Here is a 19,140-nt window from a genome sequence, read left to right as displayed (position 1 = left end):
GAGACCGCGGCTTCCGAAGCCAACAAGGCCGCGTCGGATGGAGCTCCACCACTGGCGATCTCGTCGCGAGATCCCAGACTCCTGATGTAAAGTTCAGCGCCGCCGCCCGCGGCTGGCCGCTCCACAGACCCCCAGCTCCGCGATGTTCAATCAGCGCTGCCAGCTCACCGGAGTTCCAGCGCGGTGACCCGGGCAAGGCATCGCCCTCTCCGCTCCGCGATAGCGCTCCAGCGCTGTGCCGCCGCCGAAGCCGAGGTACTGGGCGGTCCCCGGCAGGAAACGCCGCTCCAGCCCTGCTGGTAGGCCGCGAGGATGGGTCGACGGTGCAGCCCAGAGAAAAGCTGCCTCTCCGACCAGGTAGGAGACCCTAGAAAGCAGTTTCCCCCTCCCCCCCCCCCCACATAAAAAGGCTAGAACTCCTAAAAACAAAACACTCAACTAACTAAAAATAAGAAAAAAGATGAAAAACAGACAGCTGCAGGCTGGGCAGCCATACCACACAGGACGGCGTCCCCTGTCCAGAAAGTGAAGGCCGTCCTTCATGGCAGCTTATAGTGCCGGTATTCACATTCTACCAACCTGTTTTACTGATGACTGGCTCTGCAACATTGCTCCAATTAAAATGGTCAACGGTTTGTATCTGTTTCTGTTTGCAAAGGTTGTGATGGTACCTACCTCTGCAAAGTACCTTCATCTCAGAGCAACCTCAACCCCAGCAAATCGTGCTGTCCTTAAATTTGTTTAATCGCCGGAACGCTTGTTAATTTTGGTGTCATTTTGCTGCAGCTGGAAGCTCAAGGGCATGTGGCAAATCAAAGCTCGCTACTATTATTCGCACACATCGCACATTAGGCCAATTACAAATTATATTTTTCCTGTCACTTAATGTTGCATGCAGGCCTGTCAATCTGGGGTTTCTGAATTCATTTTTTTAATCTGGAATGATGCAATATAAAATAACTCTGAAAGATGCCATGCATTAATTTCTGTTGCTGACTGCACCGTGTAAAAATTAATAACTGTCACACTTAATATTGGAATACTTAGTAACTGAGATTTGGACAGGACCAGGAAAGAGATCTATGATGCTTGGCTGACACAGAAGGTTAAAAATCCAACTCTACAATATTTCCTGCAGTAATCGCTATATTCTTTAAAAAAAGATATCTTGTCTCTTGTATTTGCCTACATTAATGGAATCCCTTGTCCCGAGGACCTCCAGTGCTTTTATTTATTTGTGGGACATGATATTTTATTGTCCATTCCTTGAGAGGTTGTGTTTAAGAAGGAACTGCAGATGCTGGAAAATCGAAGGTAGACAAAAGTGCTGGAGAAACTCAGCGGGTGCAGCAGCGTCTATGGAGCGAAGGAAATAGGCAACGTTTCGGGCCGAATCCCTTCTTCAGACCTTGAGAGCTGCCTTTTTGAACATCGGCAGAGCTTCTGTCGAAGATAATCATGTAGTGTGGTCAGGTAGGAAGCAGGGGAGGTCTGGACTTCCACTGACCTCTCTGCAAAATAGGTCAATCTAAAATGCGGCACGGTGGCGCAGCGGTAGAGTTACTGCCTTACAGCGCCATAGTCCCGGGTTCGATCCCGACTACGGGTGCTGTCTGTACGGAGTTTGTACGTTCTCCCCGTGACCGCATGGGTTTTCTCCGAGATCTCCAGTTTCCTCCCACACTCCAAAGATGTACAGGTGTGTAGGTTAATTGGCTTGGTAAAAACGTATAAATGTAAAATTGTCCCGAGTGTGTGTAGGATAGTGTTAATGTGCGGGGATTGCTAGTCGGTGCGGACTCGATGGGCCGAAGGGCTTGTTTATGCACTGTATCTCTAAACTAACCTAAACTAAAGTGCTTTTTAAATTTTCCAGTGGACACACTGCAGCCTATTGACTCGAATTTAGAAATCCATGGCATGTCCTCACATTTGGAAATACTGCATTTAAAGGGTGAATTGGTTTGCATCTGGTATGAGAGGAAGGTTGTGATATGTGATGGCCTTTGGTCAGACAATGGTTCTGGTCTAGACTAGGGGTAGACAATAGACAATAGACAATAGGTGCAGCAGTAGGCAATTTTGACCTTCGAGCCAGCACCGCCATTCAATGTGATCATGGCTGATCTAGGCAGAATCTCAGCTTCTACAATATTCTATTATCCTTTAAATTTAGATTTCCTCCAATTTCTAAACATTCCCCTGTGGGATTTTCAATGCAAGTTGTTTGTTCAGGTCTCCTGATATCTCTTCTTTGCCTCTTTTCAATGATTTAAATAAAAAACCTACAAAGCTGCTTAGAACCTAGACCTTCTATTTTAGATGTGTTCCTACTCCCATAATTATTGTCTTACCCACCTGGTGTCCAACTTCACGCTTTCCTTATTGGTTTGAACATTTAGACGATATTGGTGGAGAGGATGTTTCCACTAGTGGGAGAGTCTAGGCCTAAAGGGCACAACCTTAGAATAAAAGGACATACCTTTAGGGCAGCATGGTGGCGCAGCGGTAGAGTTGCTGCCTTACAGCTCCAGAGTCCTGGGCTCGATCCTGACTACAGGTGCTGTCTGTACGGAGTTTGTACGTTCTCCCCGTGACCTGCGTAGGTTTTCCCCGGGTGCTCCGTTTTCCTCCCACATTCCAAAGACATGCAGGTTTGTAGGTTAATTGACCTCGGCTAAATTGTAAATTGTCGCTACTGTGTGCAGGATAGTGTTGGTTCGCGGGGATCACTGGTTGGTGTGGATTCGGTGAACCAAAGGGTCTCTAAACTAAACTAAATTAAACTTTAAATGAGAAGGAATTTCTTTAGTCGTGTTGCTTCCTCTCAGCTTAGGCTTGGGAAAGTTGCTGGTCAACATGTAAAACAAAAATGAAGGAAGCAACCTTATTGAAACATTGAAAGGTCAACCTTGTTAGCAGATATTTTGGTTGCCCCTGCTAAAATCAGAAATTGGTGGGTTTGAACATGTTTCACTGCCTGTTGGAGAGATGTTGAATTTTAACTTTTGTCACAAACCCAACCATCACATTTGTGGGAATTAAGATTCAGCAGTAATACCCTGTAGGATTACTTTGTAGTCACAAGGCAATGCTCAAATGACCTGCTCTTGACAAAGTGATTAAAATAAATCAATAACTTTGACACAAAAGAGATGTAATTCTAAAATGGTTAAAGTCTCAGGAACACATGGGCAATGGTTTAAACCTAATCTGCCAGAGATTGGGTAGAATTTTGATTTTACATTTAACATCTTCACAATCAATGAAAAGTCAAAAAAGGAGCAGGGCAAAATCCATCGTTGCAGCTTGTTTCAACTAAACATTGGATGTGGATCTGTGTTTCCCAGCGGTACTGGTAGAAGTGAGTCATTAATGTTCTGAGGGATGTTGGGATCCAAGTTCATAGCACCCTGAAAGTGGCAACAGAGGTTGACAGAGTGGTAAAGAAAGCATAAGGTATGCTCACCTTCATCAGCCGGGGCATTGCCTATAAGAGCCAGACAGTGATGATGCAGCTCTACAGGATGTTAGTTAGGCCACATTTGGAGTATTGCATGCAGTCCTAGTCATTCCATTACAGGAAGGATATGGAGACTCTGGAGAGGGTGCAGAAGAGGTTTAGCAGAATGCTGCCTGGATTAGAGGGTGTGAGTTATAAGGAAAGATTGGACAGAATTGGATTGTTTTCTACGAAATGGCAGAGGTTGAAGGAAGCCTGATAAAACTATAGAAAATTATGAGAGGCATAGATATGGCAGACTGTCACAACCTTTCTCCCAGGGTGTAAAAGTCAAAGACTAGAGGGCATAACGTCAAGGTGAAAGTGGCAAAGTTTAAACGAGATATGCCGAGCATGTTTTTTTACATGGAGGATGGTGGGTGCCTGTAATGTGCTGCAAGGGACGGTGGTGGAAGCAGATATGATAGTGGTGTTTAAGAGGCTTTCAGATAGACACATGGATAAGCTAGGAGTGGTACAATATGGAACATGCAGTGGAGATTAGTTTATTTTGGTATCATGTTCGGCACAGACGTTGTGGACCATAGGGCCTATTCCTGTGCTGTACTGTTCTATGTTCTATATTGAACGAAGCATCAGTTAAGGGCCTGTCCCACTTGGCGAATTTTTCAGCGACTGCTGGCGTCATATCAGGCTCGCCAAAAGATTTTGAACATTTCAAAATCCAGCGGCGACAAAAAAAATGTTGCGAGACTTGAGGAAACACCGTGCTTTAATACGTCATCACGCCAAGTAACGCCCCGTCACGCCGCGACTTTTTCGGTGTCAATGATGCCGGCAGTCACCAAACAAAATCGGCAAGTGGGACAGGCCCTTTACTATGATCTGAGCAGTAAGACATTCAGGATGAGCAACAGAAATGGAAGCGGAAAGGTGATGATCCATGGAGCTTCTATCTATTTGCGTTCTTGGCGCACAGATTTTCTGGATGAATGTACTAACTTACGTGAATCGCCTTGTAATATTATTTGTTTCTAATATTGCAAAGTAATGCGTCCACCATTAGAGTTTCAGTCAGAGAGAGCAGAAGTAAAAGGCTTCAAGAAGTAATAAGCAAGAGAAGGCTTTAAATTCTGAGTCAAAATGCAATTTCTATCTATAGAGGATACATTTAATACTGAAGTATATATTCTTTCTGATAGGGTTGGGCATTACAGCGTTATTGAGGACCACGCATTAACTACTCTCTGACTGATGTACTAAGCATTATGTCTCTTCTTTAAAGGGGGATTAATGAAGATTAGTGGTTCCACTTAAGAGTTTAAATATCATTCCGACCCAGATTGTTTTTCCCTTCACAATGTACAATGCTCAGACACAATTTAAGCCAGTTGAGGAGGTAACATGCTCAACTTTTTCATCTGCTTGCTGCAGTTTGCCGTCCATTACGACAACTAACTGAAAGAGCAATCCATATGTAGTAACTTCATTTCACTTGGGCGTTGAAACATCTATACTATACTCAGAATGTGAAAAAAATATGAAGTCTTACTTCCGTTGAGAAATTGATGGTCCAGTGGGTTTGAAGCTCATGAATGTGGTTAACTTGACAACCCCCAGCAGGGTTGTGCTGGCCCAAGAACTCATCTGTAATTCCATCTCAGTGGGCTTATAAGCGAGTTCGGTATTCTGACTGCTCATGCCCAGGTCATAGATCACAAGCGAAAAACACTCTCGGCAGCCATGCCGTGGCATGGACACACACCTGCGCCTCATCCGCAGCCAGGATCGATCCCGGATCTCCGGCGCCGCAATCGCTGCCGAACCGCCACTGGACCATCCCCGTCCTCTCCCAAGTGCCCCCCTGCCTCCCGTCCGGGGGAGGCCAGAGACGTCGGGAGTCAGACGGGAGCGGCGCCCCCAGGCCCACAGCCAGCGCAGAGAAGCAGCGCTAAATCCAGCTCAACTCTGCCTGTCTCGCCAGGTTAACCTAGAGCCCTGCCTGGACCTACGGGAACGACGGCCCAGGCTTAGAGCCAGCACGGAGAAGCAGCGCTAATTCCATGGCTCCGGGCTGGTGTCCCATCAGTCCAGGCAGGGGTGTAGGTTAACCAGGCGAGACAGGCATAGTTGAGCTGGATTTAGCACTGCTTCAGGTGCTCACAGGGAGAATATCCAAACTCCGTACAAACAGCACCCGTAGTCAGGATTAAACCCAGATCTATGGCGCTGTAAGACAGCAACTCCACTGCTGTGTCACCGTGCCGTGCTAACGTTATTGATGGCTAAACAGAAAGGCAGCGATTGGAAAATATTGGAAGAGATGAGACTCCTCCTAGCAGGCAAAGCAGACCACTTCCAAAAGATGTGGTCTGCATTTATGAACTTATTACAAGCATAAGGTGCAATAGTAATTTAAAAAATAAATGGTGCCAGATCTGGTGATGGGGGGTGAAAAATATGGTTGGTATATCCCTTTTTGCAGAGTTTTTTAAATATATAATAGAGTGATTGTTACTCTTTCTATCTTTCTTTCTTTCTTTCTTTTCTAGGGTCTATTTCTTAACTTTCTTCTCCTTTTCTAATGGGCTCTCTTTTCCCAACTCTTTCCTGCACCTTCACGACTCTTTCTCACTTTCCTTACTTCTTTTATTTCTATCTTTTTTAAAGTTCAAAAATGAAGGGGTACAACAAATGTAATGAGATATATGTGGTTTGTATTACTGCAACTTAATGTACTTCTAATAAAAATAAAATTCAAAAAAATATATATATATTGGTGCACTAAAGATTGTGATAAATTTTGTGCACCAGTCATAGCTAGCAAACACGTAGTTGAAACAAGCAACAGGGAGTCTTACTGCAAGTATCCAGGGCATTGCCATGACCACACCCATGTAGTGCTGCAGTCTTGGTTTCTTGAACTATAATAGGATATATTTACCATTGAGAGCACCATGAAGCCTCACCAGACTGATTCCTGGGATAGTATATTGCTTTTTGCCAAAACACACAAAAACCCCCAGCTTTTTGTGTCTATCTTCGGTTTAAACCAGCATCTGCAGTTCTTTCCTCCACATCCCGTGGAGTTACTCCAGCTTTTTGCGTCTATCATGGTATATTGGAGAACATGTTATTTGCTTTGTACGTTGTTTCTTCCCAATTTTCAACTTTTCCAGCCAGCTTTTCCCAGTACTTCAGGGCTGTTTCTACTTCTCTGCCACCACAGACAGGATCCAACCACCAAACCAACGACTTGAACTTAATTCTGTCCAATAACTGTCTACCCACAAGAGGCATGTTGGGTTTAATTTAGTTTAGTTTCATTTATTACTGTGCCAAGGTACAGTGAAAAAGTGTTTTAGTTGCGTGCTGCCCCGTCAGCGAACAAACTATGGATGGTTACAATACAGCCGCCCATAATGTACAGATAAAGGGTATAATATTTAGTGCAAGATAAAGTCCGATTAAAGATAATTCAAAGGCCTCCAGTGAGGTAGATGGGAGGGCAGGACGGCTCTCTAGTTGGTGAGAGGACAGTTCAGTTGCCTTGCATGTCATAGGCTTCTCCTTTTATCTGGGCTCGAGCACTAGTGACACGAATGACACGGTGTCCAGCTGAATGTTTAGTGTAGGGGTCGGCAACCCAGTTCTGTCTAGGGGCCGGGTCACGTGTCTGTGAGCGGTTGGAGGGCCACATCTATCGCCATAGTTAATAAACTTTGACACATAATATATATATATATTTTTTTTTAAATGTCTACTGAACATAGGAGTTAGTTTGAGACACTTGTATTGAAACAACCCTCACGAATCTTAAGATCAACTTCGCGTTTATTGTGAAAAAACAACGGTTTAATTTAACACTACCATATAACACAAATTAACATAAGTATCGACTACAGTGGAACAACATTGCAAAAACAACGATTTAACAACCAACGCAATTTAACATTAACATTCACTACAGTGGAATCAACATTCCTCACTGTGACGACGGCCCGATGTTCAGACCCTCTCGTTGGGTGTCTTGGAAGACTCGGCACTCAGCATCCACCTTCCTGCGTTTTGTAGCCATTGGAGAGAGAGAGTCGCTTACCGCCACTGCCAATCGAAGTTTTGCCGTGCTCACTGTGTGCTGTTTTGCCGTCTCACTGTGTGTTGTTTTGCCGTACTCACTGTGTGCTGTTTTGCCGTACTCACTGTGTGCTGTTTTGCCGTACTCACTGTCTGCTGTTTTTCCACGCTCACTGTTTTAGGTCCATCTTTTGCTCTGTTCGTGGGAATACAACAATTCCGATTTCCTTCTGTCAGCAAACAGGATTGCTAGGAATGGAAAAGAAAATGCTTGCGGGCCGGAATGGTTCCGGGGCGTGCTGAGCAAAAAAAATACGACAGAGGGCCGAATTATTTTGAGTTATGGGTAACCCTTTTGGCCCATGGGCTGTAGGTTGCCAACCCCTGCTTTAAACCTTAGAGATACAGCACGGAAACAGGCCCTTTGGCCCACCGTCTCCGCACCAACCAGTGATCACCCCGTACACAAGCACTATCCTACACACTAGGTACAATTTACAATTTTGACCAAAGCCAATTAACCTACAAACCTGTACGTCTTTGGAGTGTGGGAGGAAACTGGAGCACCAGAAGAAAACCCACATGATCACAGGGAGAACTTGCAAACTCAGTATAGACCGCATCCGTAGTCAGGATTGAATTAGGGTCTCTGGCACTGTAAGGCAGTAACTCTACCACGGCAACACTGTGCTGCCCCTATACTTCTCCTGCCTCTCCTGGCGGCTTGTCCTTGTGGTCGGATCCTCTTTTCCTTATCAGACGAGAGGGATGGCAACCAAAGCCTCAGTTTTGTGAGCGGAAGATGGTATTGCTGTGGCCTAGACCTATGTGTGGACACAGGGTCTATCTCCTGAAGCCATTCACTCAGTGCAGACCTCTCCAATATCCCGAAGTTATACCCAGCCTCCAACAATCCTACAAATGTCTAAGAGCTCCCTCACACAGTTCAGGCAAGGAAGAGTCTTCCTGAAACTAAACCAATGTTATTAAAATACAAGTAGTAAAAACAAGGAACTGCAAATGCTGGTTTATGAAAAAAACACACAAAATGCTGAAGTAACTCAACAGGTCAGGCAGCATCCCTGGAGAATAGGCATTTTGGGGTGTGACCCTTCTTTAGACTCAGCCGAAGTGTCACCTGTCCATGTTCTGCAGAGATGCTGCCTGACCTGCTGAGTTACTTGTGCTGGCGAGAGCAGGAACAGGGAGATACGGGACCTGAACGTGTGGCTGAGGAACTGGTGCACGGGGCAGGGATTTAGATTCTTAGATCACTGGGATCTGTTTTGGGGTAAGGGGGAACTGTACAAATGGGACGGATTGCATCTTAACAGGTGTGGGACCAGCATTCTGGCAGGCAGGTTTGCCACTGCTACACGGGTGGTTTTAAACTGAATAAGGGGGGTGGGGTGTCGAATGGGCTAGTGGAGGATGGAGTTAAAGGGAAAGGGTTTCTTAAATGTGTGAGCGTAGAGACAGAGGGGTGTAAAATGAGGGTAGAAGCAATAGGTAGCAAGGTGAAAAGTAAAAGTGGCAGGCCGGAAAATCCAGGGCAAAAATCAAAAAGGGCCACTTTTCAACAAAATTGTATAAGGGGTAAGAGTGTTGTAAAAACAAGCCTGAAGGCTTTGTGTCTCAATGCAAGGAGCATTCGTAATAAGGTGGATGAGTTGAATGTGCAGATAGCTATTAATGACTATGATATAGTTGGGATCACGGACACATGGCTCCAGGGTGACCAAGGCTGGGAGCTGAACATCCAGGGATATTCAATATTCAGGAGGGATAGAGAGAAAGGAAAAGGAGGTGGGGTAGCGTTGCTGATTAGAGAGGAGATTAACGCAATGGAAAGGAAGGACATTAGTATGCAGGATGTGGAATCGGTATGGGTAGAGCTGCGAAACACTAAGGGGCAGAAAACGCTGGTGGGTGTTGTGTACAGGCCACCTAACAGTAGTAGTGAAGTTGGAGATGGTATCAAACAGGAAATTAGAAATGCGTGCGACAAAGGCAAAACCGTTATAATGGGTGACTTCAATCTACATATAGATTGGGTGAATCAAATTGGCAGGGGTGCTGAGGAAGAGGATTTTTTGGAATGTATGCGGGATAGTTATCTAAATCAACATGTAGAGGAACCAACGAGAGAGCAGGCTATTTTAGACTGGGTATTGAGTAATGAGGAAGGGTTAGTTAGCAGTCTTGTTGTACGTGCCCCCTTGGGCAAGAGTGACCATAATATGGTTGAGTTCTTCATTAGGATGGAGAGTGACATTGTTAATTCAGAAACAATGGTTCTGAACTTAAAGAAAGGTAACTTTGAGGGTATGAGACGTGAATTGGCCAAGATTGACTGGCAATTAATTCTAAAAGGGTTGACGGTGGATATGCAATGGAAGACATTTAAAGACTGCATGGATGAACTACAAAAATTGTTCATCCCAGTTTGGCAAAAGAATAAATCAGGGAAGGTAGTGCATCCGTGGATAACAAGGGAAATCAGGGATAGTATCAAAGCGAAGGATGATGCGTACAAATTAGCCAGAAAAAGCAGCATACCGGAGGACTGGGAGAAATTCAGAGACCAGCAGAGGAGGACAAAGGGCTTAATTAGGAAAGGAAAAATAGATTATGAAAGAAAACTGGCTGGGAACATAAAAACTGACTGCAAAAGTTTTTATAGATATGTGAAAAGAAAGAGATTAGTTAAAACAAATGTAGGTCCCTTGCAGTCAGAAACGGGTGAGTTGATCATGGGGAACAAGGATATGGCGGACCAATTGAATAACTACTTTGGTTCCGTCTTCACTAAGGAAGACATAAATAATCTGCCGGAAATAGCAGGGGACCGCGGGTCAAAGGAGTTGGAGGAATTGAGTGAAATCCAGGTTAGCCGGGAAGTGGTGTTGGGTAAATTAAATGGATTAAAGGCCGATAAATCCCCAGGGCCAGATAGGCTGCATCCCAGAGTACTTAAGGAAGTAGCTCCAGAAATAGTGGATGCATTAGTAATAATCTTTCAAAACTCTTTAGATTCTGGAGTAGTTCCTGAGGATTGGCGGGTAGCAAACGTAACCCCACTTTTTAAGAAGGGAGGGAGAGAGAAAACGGGGAATTGCAGACCAGTTAGTCTAACATCGGTAGTGGGGAAACTGCTAGAGTCAGTTATTAAAGATGGGATAGCAGCACATTTGGAAAGTGGTGAAATCATTGGACAAAGTCAGCATGGATTTACAAAAGGTAAATCATGTCTGACGAATCTGATAGAATTTTTCGAGGATGTAACTAGTAGCGTGGATAGGGGAGAACCAGTGGATGTGGTGTATCTGGACTTCCAGAAGGCTTTCGACAAGGTCCCACATAAGAGATTAGTTTACAAACTTAAAGCACACGGCATTGGGGGTTCAGTATTGATGTGGATAGAGAACTGGCTGGCAAACAGGAAGCAAAGAGTAGGAGTAAACGGGTCCTTTTCACAATGGCAGGCAGTGACTAGTGGGGTACCGCAAGGCTCAGTGCTGGGACCCCAGCTATTTACAATATATATTAATGATCTGGATGAGGGAATTGAAGGCAATATCTCCAAGTTTGCGGATGACACTAAGCTGGGGGGCAGTGTTAGCTGTGAGGAGGATGCTAGGAGACTGCAAGGTGACTTGGATAGGCTGGGTGAGTGGGCAAATGTTTGGCAGATGCAGTATAATGTGGATAAATGTGAGGTTATCCATTTTGGTGGCAAAAACAGGAAAGCAGACTATTATCTAAATGGTGGCCGACTAGGAAAAGGGGAGATGCAGCGAGACCTGGGTGTCATGGTACACCAGTCATTGAAAGTGGGCATGCAGGTGCAGCAGGCAGTGAAGAAAGCGAATGGTATGTTAGCTTTCATAGCAAAAGGATTTGAGTATAGGAGCAGGGAGGTTCTACTGCAGTTGTACAGGGTCTTGGTGAGACCACACCTGGAGTATTGCGTACAGTTTTGGTCTCCAAATCTGAGGAAGGACATTATTGCCATAGAGGGAGTGCAGAGAAGGTTCACCAGACTGATTCCTGGGATGTCAGGACTGTCTTATGAAGAAAGACTGGATAGACTTGGTTTATACTCTCTAGAATTTAGGAGATTGAGAGGGGATCTTATAGAAACTTACAAAATTCTTAAGGGGTTGGACAGGCTAGATGCAGGAAGATTGCTCCCGATGTTGGGGAAGTCCAGGACAAGGGGTCACAGCTTAAGGATAAGGGGGAAATCCTTTAAAACCGAGATGAGAAGAACTTTTTTCACACAGAGAGGTGAATCTCTGGAACTCCCTGCCACAGAGGGTAGTCGAGGCCAGTTCATTGGCTATATTTAAGAGGGAGTTAGATGTGGCCCTTGTGGCTAAGGGGATCAGAGGGTATGGAGAGAAGGCAGGTACGGGATACTGAGTTGGATGATCAGCCATGATCATATTGAATGGCGGTGCAGGCTCGAAGGGCCGAATGGCCTACTCTTGCACCTAATTTCTATGTTTCTATGTTTCTATGTTACTCCAGCTTTTTATGTATTTTCTATTAATATACAACTTTAAATGAATCATTAGCTAATAGCACAGTAGCACAGTGGTAGAGTTGCTGCATTACAGCAGGAAGACAAGGGTTCGATCCTGGCTGTTGGTGATGTCCGCACAGAGTTTGTATATTTCCCCCCATGTCCGGTTTCCTTCCACATTCAAAACACGTACAGGTTTGTCGGTTAATTGGCTTTTAGTAAAAATTGTTAATTGTCCCTGGTGCGTAGGATTGTACGAGTGTACTGGGATTGCTGACCGGCGTGGACTCAATGAGCCGAAGGGCCTGTTTCTGCGCTGCATCTCTAAACTACAACCAATCTAATTAGGAGCCACTCCAGATTCTGTTGGCAGATGTTCAACAAACACACAGTTTGCCAAACAGCAAGAGCCACGCTGGAAATGTGTGGTTGCAATATGCCGTTGAAATTTTGGGGCAAATTCTTGTTGGGGAAAGCAATGCCGCTTGACTCAGTCTCCTATGGGATTGTTAACTTTTAATCACCGTTCCATTTCGCACAACCATCAACATTGCCTTAATTTGCAGAATGAACATTGGTGTGGCTCAAAGAATTAGTTCTGATCAGTACTTCCCAGAGCCTGATTACCTACTGACTGCTTTCTTATAGGAAGCAGCAGGCAGGAAGAGTTATGTAAATTGTTGGCAAATGTTTATCACTTATGGGACGATTGGTGCCATATTCAGCATTCAAATGGCTATTATTTCCTCTCTAAGTGGCTGCAATGCTCCTCATTGGCCCCTTAAGGGTCATCTGCATCCAATTACTGCATCAGCCAATGAATTCTGAATCCCCAGAACTGGCACTGGACAGCTTAACTGTCTTTTTTACCACTTTGCATAATGCAATTTCATCACACTACATGAAATAATGCAATTAGTTGTGTTTCTATTAGATTTAATTTAGCCACGGGTGGGTGACTTTACTGTGACCCAGCGTGTCACGGCACAAGCAGTGAGATTGTTTCTCTAAAACCAATGACAAGCATTGGAGAAGGCAATTCAATGACATCCGGATTGTTTCGTTTCAGAGATGCAGCGTGGAAACAGGCCCTTCGGCCCACCGAGTCAGTGCCGATCAACCATCACCTGTACACTAGCTCGATCCTGCACACTAGGGACAATTTTTACATCAGCCAATTAACCTGCACGCCCGCACGTCTTTTGTGAGAGGAAACCGGAGCACCCGGAGAAAACCCACGTGGCCACAGGGAGAACGTGCAAACTCCGTACAGACAGCACCGTGAGTCAGGATGGAACCCGGGTCTCGGGTTCTGTGAGGCAGCCATTCTACTGCTACGCCACCTTAATTGCTGAGGCCTTAATTGTTTGAAAAACTGTCAACAATTTTGTTTTTATAGTCTGGCAGCATTGGGTAATTTAAGAACAACAATGTTGACAACAATGATGTTATTTTAATTTGATTGGAATGACAACTGAGCATCAGCCAAAGACTAAATACCAATGTGTGAGAAGCAAGCAAGTCTGAGAATCATAATCATTCCACTTAGTGTCTGATGAATCAGTCTGAAGAAGGGTCTCGACCTGAAACGTCACCTATTTCCTTTGCTCCAGAGATGCTGCCTCACCCGCTGAGTTTCTCCAGCATTTTTGTCAACCTTTGATTTTCCAGCGTCTGCAGTTCCTTCTTAAACTTAATCATTCCACTATGATTTCAATGCTAACTAAACATTTAGTTTACAGTTTAGGGATACAGCATGGAAACAATAGACAATAGGTGCAGGAGTAGGCCATTCGGCCCTTCGAACCAGCACCGCCATTCAATGTGATCATGGCTGATCATCCCCAATCAGTACCCCGTTCCTGCCTTCTCCCCATATCCTCTGACTCCGCTATCATGATGAGCCCTATCTAGTTCTCTCTTGAAACGGGCCCTTTGGCTCACTAAGCCCACACTAATCATCGATCATCCATTCACACTAGATATCCCACTACACATTGAGGCAATTTACAGAGGACAATTAACCTACAAACCTGCATATCTTTGGGATGTGGGAGGAAACCGGAGCACCCAAAGGAAATCCACATGTTCACAGGAAGAATGTGCAAACTCTACACAGACAGCATCTGAGGTCAGGATTGAACCTGGGTCTATGGCGTTGTGAGGCAGCAGCTCTCCCAGCTGCGCCACAGTGTTGATTGTCCCGTTTTCCGGGGTTACGTCCGTGCCCGGGTGGGGTTGGAAAGGGAATACACTCTGTCCACGGGCACCCTGAGGGAGTTCCGGGACAGCTGGGCTCCGCAGGGTGTTGAATGTATCCTCAATAAGGATTGTATCATAGTTGTATAGTAGTTTATTATGGATACATGTTTGTATTGTATTATGGTGGTGGGAACATTTTTCACAAAATAACATTTTTCACACAGAGAGTGGTGAATCTCTGGAACTCCCTGCCACAGAAGGTAGTTGAGGCCAGTTCATTGGCTATATTTAAGAGGGAGTTAGATGTGGCCCTTGTGGCTAAAGGTATCAGGGGATAGGGAGAGAAGGCAAGTACAGGATACTGAGTTGGATGACCAGCCATAATCATATTGAATGGCGGCGCAGGCTCGAAGGGCCGAATGGCCTATTCCTGCCCCTATTTTCTATGTTTCTATGTTCTGGCTTGTTGTGTAAATAGTAGTTTTTAATAATTGAATACATTTTTTGATTAAAAAAAACAAACAGAAAAACAGTGTTGATTGTTTTTTAAATGGTATTCATTTTTGGGGATTATAGCATTACAGGGAAGATTAGAATGTACTGCCCTTCCCCACATACCCTAGCACCACCATCTCAGACCACTGCTGTCCTGGTGAATATTGGGGAGGGAATTCCAAGATTCAGAACCAGTGACCTCCTGAGGTCAAATATGGGATTGAGATTGTGAACACTGATGTGGTTTCCAACGTTTGCCAAGACGAGTGATGGAATCAGTTGCCAGTGTCAGTGACAAGATCCAAAGACCATGGTGTTTATCTTGCCAACAAAGGATTTGAGTATAGGAGCAGGGAGGTTCTATTGCAGTTGTACAGGGTCTTGGTGAGACCACACCTGGAGTATTGCGTACAGTTTTGGTCTCCTAATCTGAGGAAAGATATTCTTGCCATAGAGGGAGTGCAGAGAAGGTTCACCAGACTGATTCCTGGGATGTCAGGACTTTCATATGAAGAAAGACTGGATAGACTCGGCTTGTACTCGCTAGAATTTAGAAGATTGAGGGGGGATCTTATAGAAACTTACATAATTCTTAAGGGGTTGGACAGGCTAGATGCAGGAAGATTGCTCCCGATGTTGGGGGAAGTCCAGAACAAGGGGTCACAGTTTAAGGATAAGGGGGAAGAGTTTTAGGACTGAGATGAGAAAAACATTTTTCACACAGAGAGTGGTGAATATGTGGAATTCTCTGCCACAGAAGGCAGTTGAGGCCAGTTCATTGGCTATATTTAAGAGGGAGTTAGGTGTGGCCCTTGTGGCTAAAGGGATCAGCGGGTATGGAGAGAAGGCAGATACAGGATACTGAGTTGGATGATCAGCCGTGATCATATTGAATGGCTGTGCAGGCTCGAAGGGCCGAATGGGCTACTCCTGCACCTATTTTCTATATTTCTATTTAGTGGGAGGAAATTTCTATTTATGTTCGACAGTCTGATGGGACACGTAGGTAACGGAGGCAACAAGAGAGGCAGCGGTCAGAGAGCTGACCATTGTCAGCCTACATGGAAACGCTTGCTATATGGGTTCATGATATTTCTAAGGGGCAGCATAAGGTGTCACATAAGACATTCAGGATATATCATTTAGTGGAAGCAGAGATTATGCTGTGCATGGCAGCAATATCTGAATTTAAAACCCATCCCTATCGCCCCTGCAAAGCTGGTAGTAAGCTGCCATTTTTTACATAGTCATAGAGTCGCAGAGTTTAGAAGGATGAGAGGATATCTTATAGAAATATATAAAATTCTTCAGGGATTGGACAGGCTAGATGCAGGAAAAATGTTCCTGATGTTGAGGGTCCAGAAACAAGTGGTCACAGTTTAAGAATAAGGGGTAGGCCATTTAGGACATTTAGGATGATCAGCCATGATCATATTGAATGGCTCAAAGGGCCGAATGGCCTACTCCTGCACCTATTTTCTATGTTTTCTCTGCTCAACCTCTTCTTATAGCTCAGGCTCTCAAGATCTGGAAACTTCCTTATCAAACTACGATGCACTCTTTCCAGCCTAATGATCTCCTTCTAGAGCAGGGTGACCAAAACTGACCACAACAATCCAAATGCAGCCTCATCAATGTCTTACACAAATGTTGAAAGGTTGAAAACTTCAAAATCCAGGAGTCAATATCACCAACAACTTCTCCTGGACCACCCATATTGAAGCAATTACCAAGAAAGCACGCCTCTACTTCCTTAGAAGGCTTAGGAAGTTTGGCATATCCCCTACAACTTTCACCAACTTCTACAGATACGCCACAGAAAGCATTTTATCGGGATTCATCACCGCTTGGTTTGGGAACAGCTCCATCCAAGACTGCAAGAAATTGCAGCGAATTGTGGACGCAGCCCAGACCATCACACAAACCAACCTTCCTTCCATTGACTCAATTTATACCTCACGCAGCCTCGGCAAGGCCAGCAACATAATCAAGGGTGAGTCGCACCCTGGCCACTCCCTCTTCTCATATCTCCCATCGGGCAAAAGGTATAAAAGTGTGAAAATGCACACATCCAGATTCAGGGACAGTTTCTTCCCAGCTGTTATCAGGCAACTGAATCATCCTACCACAGCCAGAGCCGTACTGAACTACTATCTACCTCTTTGGTGACTCTCGGACTATCTTTGATCGCACTTTAATCATTTTACCTTGCACAAACATTATTTCCTTATCAGAAGGCTGTGGAGGCCTTGGATATTTATGGATATTTTTACGGCAGAGACTTCTCACTGTGTTGGAGGATCACAGTGTTGGGGATGATCAGCCATGATCACATTGAATGGCGGTGCTGGCTTGAAGGGCCGAATGGCCTACTCTTGCACCTATTGTCTATTGTCTATCACCAAGTTTTGGGCAAACCAAAGATTGTCTTTCACCAAATTGATGGTTTTCCAGCAATGCTTGTTGTCTCTCTCCGAATGTGTCCCTGGGAACAACCCATAAATCATGTCCTGAGTTGCTTGACCTCCCCTGACCGACCTTGTGCAAGCAACTTGCTGCAGATTGGGGCGTGAACATTGATTGGCAGTTTCTACATCCAACCTATGGTGTAGGCCATAAAACCATCAGACATAGGAGTTGAATTAGGCAATTCATGCATCGAGTCTGTTCCGCCATTTGATCCTAGCTGATCTATTTTTTCCTCTTGGAATTTATTTAGCCAGAGGGTGATAAATCTGTGGAATTCATTGCCATAGTTGGCTGTGAAGGCGATAAAAACGGAGATTGATTGATTCTGGATGAGTTTATTTTAGAGATACAGTGTGGAAACTTGCCCTTCAGCCCACCGTCCACATCGACCTGCGAACCCCGCACATTAACGCTGTCCCCCCCACACGCACACCGGGGACAATTTACACTTATTGAATTGAATTGAATACATTTTATTAGCCATGCATGCATACATTCAAGGAATTTGCCTTGTTGCTTTGCTCGCAAGTAACAACACGATCTACAGTAGACAATTAAAAATAAAACTGAAACATTATAATTTAAACATGTGAAGAATTAGATACCATGCCACAGCAAAAGGAGGCTACAGACTTTTGACTGTTGAGTAGAGCTATTCTTCGTGGGGAAAAAAGCTGTTTTTATGTCTGGCTGTGGTGGCTTCGACAGTCCGGAGTCGCCTTCCAGAGGGAAGTGATTCAAAGAGTTTGTGGCCAGGATGAGAGGGATCAGAGATGAACTTACCCGCTCGCTTCCTGGCCCTTGCAGTGTACAGTTCGTCAATGGAGGGAAGGTTGCAGCCAATAACCTTCTCAGCTGATCGAACGATTCGCTGCAGCCTCCAGGTGTCGAGCTTGGTGGCTGAGCCAAACCAAACCATGATGGAGAAGGTGAGGCAGACTCTATGATGGCCGTGTAGAATTTGACCATCATTGCCTGTGGCAGATTGTGTTTTCTGAGCTGCCGCAGGAAGAACATCCTCTGTTGGGTCTTTTTGACTGCGGAGTCGATGGTAGCCCCCCACTTAAGGTCCCTGGAGATGATGGTTTCATGGAACTTAAATTACTCCACAGATGTGACTGTGGTGTTGTTGATGGTGGGTGAGGGGAGAGGAGGGGATGGGGAGCTCTCCTGAAGTCTACTATCAATTCCACTGTCTTAAGAGCATTGAGCTCCAGGTCGTTGCGATGACACCAGGACGCCAGCTGTGACACTTCCTGTCTGGAGGCAGATTCCTCCCCATCCTGGATCAGTCTAATCAGGGTTGTGCCGTCCGCAAACTTGAGAAGCTTGACAGAGGTGTCTGTGGAGGTGCAGTCATTGGTGTAGAGAGAGTAGAGGAGAGGAGAGAGTACGCAGCCTTGCGGTGCTCCTATGCTGAATGTTTGCGGGTCCGAGATGTGCTTTCACATGCAGCTTCCTGTCTGTCAGGAAGTTGGTGATCCACTGCCAGAGGGGTTCAGGCACAGTCAGCTGGGAGAGTTTGGAGTGTAGTAGCTCTGGTGTTGAATGCAGAGCTAAAATCCACAAACAAAATCCTTGCATAGGTCCCCTGGCAGTCTAGGTGGAGGATGAAATGCAGACCTAGGTTGACTGCGTCATTCACTGATCTATTTGCCCGGTGTGCAAACTGCAGGAGGTCGAGCAGGGGGTTTGTGATATTTTTCAGGTGGGCCAGCACAAACCTTTCAAGGGTTTAGAAGAATGAGGGGGGACCTCATTGAAACATACAGAATAGTGAAAGGCTTGGATTGAGTGGATTTGGAGAGGATGTTTTCACTGGTGGGAGAGTCTAGGACTAGATATTATAGACTCTGAATTAAAGGACGTTCTTTTAGGAAGGAGATGAGATTAGTCACAGGTTGGT

This window comes from Amblyraja radiata, chromosome 1 (assembly GCF_010909765.2).
Source record: "Amblyraja radiata isolate CabotCenter1 chromosome 1, sAmbRad1.1.pri, whole genome shotgun sequence".
In the NCBI taxonomy this organism is placed as follows: Eukaryota; Metazoa; Chordata; class Chondrichthyes; order Rajiformes; family Rajidae; genus Amblyraja; species Amblyraja radiata.
Note: the sequence above shows the minus strand (reverse complement) of the source record.